The sequence below is a fragment of the Lipotes vexillifer genome, unplaced genomic scaffold (assembly GCF_000442215.2).
Source record: "Lipotes vexillifer unplaced genomic scaffold, Lipotes_vexillifer_v1.1 scaffold951, whole genome shotgun sequence".
NCBI lineage: Eukaryota > Metazoa > Chordata > Mammalia > Artiodactyla > Lipotidae > Lipotes > Lipotes vexillifer.
The window spans coordinates 1,898,392-1,898,880 of NW_006793664.1; positions in this window are offsets into that span (position 1 = coordinate 1,898,392).

Genomic DNA, 489 nt, shown 5'->3' on the forward strand with positions numbered 1-489 from the left:
CTCACACCTCTCATGTTGTGCATTTTTCTCTCAGTTGACACCTTGGATCACTGCATAAGTCTAGTAATATGAATTACTGCAAAATTATTTTATGGCTCTCATTACAAAAGAAACAATAAACCGTAACCAAAATTAGAACTAAAAGGCCACCTATCTTCACAGGACAATGAGCTTGTCCTCTACAAGCATTATAACAAACTATCTTTCAGTCCTGCTCTCAAAGGTATCAGCAGATAGAAGGGAATCGCTGAAGATGTTAGGGAAAATACATATATGGCTGGAGCTTCAGCTTTTAGCTAGATTAACCCGAAAAAAAAGTGCTTAGGAAAAGAGTCCAGAGATTATCTGACAGGCGGTCAATGGCTACGGTTTGAAGTCAGGATGTCTGTCTCTTCCTAAAGCTTTACAAAAACGAATGACTCAAGTTAAAAGAATGGCTCAGCATAAAGAGCTCCGGAGAGCCTTCCTCCCGCCTCGCCCCAGCGGTTC